This window comes from Nicotiana tabacum, chromosome 22 (assembly GCF_000715075.1).
Source record: "Nicotiana tabacum cultivar K326 chromosome 22, ASM71507v2, whole genome shotgun sequence".
Lineage (NCBI taxonomy): Eukaryota > Viridiplantae > Streptophyta > Magnoliopsida > Solanales > Solanaceae > Nicotiana > Nicotiana tabacum.
Window position 1 is genome coordinate 129,341,930 of NC_134101.1, and position 1,119 is coordinate 129,343,048.

Consider the following 1,119-nt stretch of genomic DNA (forward strand, 5'->3'; position numbering starts at 1 on the left):
AAGTCATACCGTAGTTCAGAATGGGTGAATTTTTTTAATTTTATGTCTTGCCTAGGCAGTCTCTTTCGAGGTTTTCAACCTAGCAAACCTTTTTTTTATGTCCTAACTTTTTCCTATGCCGCCTCTTTCGAGGTTTTTAATCTAGTAGACTTTTTTTGGGTGGGTCGTACATAGTTTAGACTCATGCGGGCCAGGAGTGTAGGAACATGCAGTTTAGGCTCGTGCTCAAGGAGCATAGCGATTTGCAATTTAAGCTCGTATTTTGAGGAGCTTTGCAACCTAAAGATTTTGCTCAAAAGACCTTCATGAAATGCAGTTTAGGCTCGTGCGTCCAGGAGCGTTGCAACTTCAAGAATAATACTTCCGTAAAAATTTGCCATTGATAAGGTTGATTCTCATGCCATCTGTATCAACCAGCTTGTAAGCTCCACTTGAATAAGCTTCTTGCACGACATATAGCCCATCACATTTTGACGTGAACTTACCTATAGGTTTATGGAAAGTAATAATGGGTCTTCGTATGGCAAGGACTTGATCTTCTACTTGAAAGGATCTCGGGAGAACTCTTTTATTGAAGGCTCGAGACAATCGAGCTTGATAACATTTCAAGACTCTGTTGAGCTTCCAACCTCTTCTCATCAAGAGCCTCCAACTCTGATAGTCGAAGTCGAGCATTTTCTTTATCAGTGTTCCCTTATTGAATAACTAATCATTATGAAGGTATTTGACGCTCAAGTGGCAAAACGGCTTCGACTCCATAGACAAGTGAATAAGGGGTCATTTGTGTTGGTGTGCGGTGAGTTGTCATGTATGCCCACAGAGCTTCTTCCATACAGTCATGCCATTCTTGTTTGGATTTGGAGACAACTTTATTTAACAGGTTGCATAGAGTCTAGTTGAATGCCCCAGCTAGACCATTGACGGCAGCATTATACATAGAAGAATCATGTTGCTTGAAGCCAAAGAGATCACAAATATTGTTCATCAACCGATTGTCAAATGGTTTGTCATTATCCGTTAGTATGTAACAAGGAATGCCAAAGCGATAGATTATGTTTACTAGGATGAAATTTGCAATATTTTCCTTCTTTACCTCCTTAAGAGCAACAACTTTAGCCC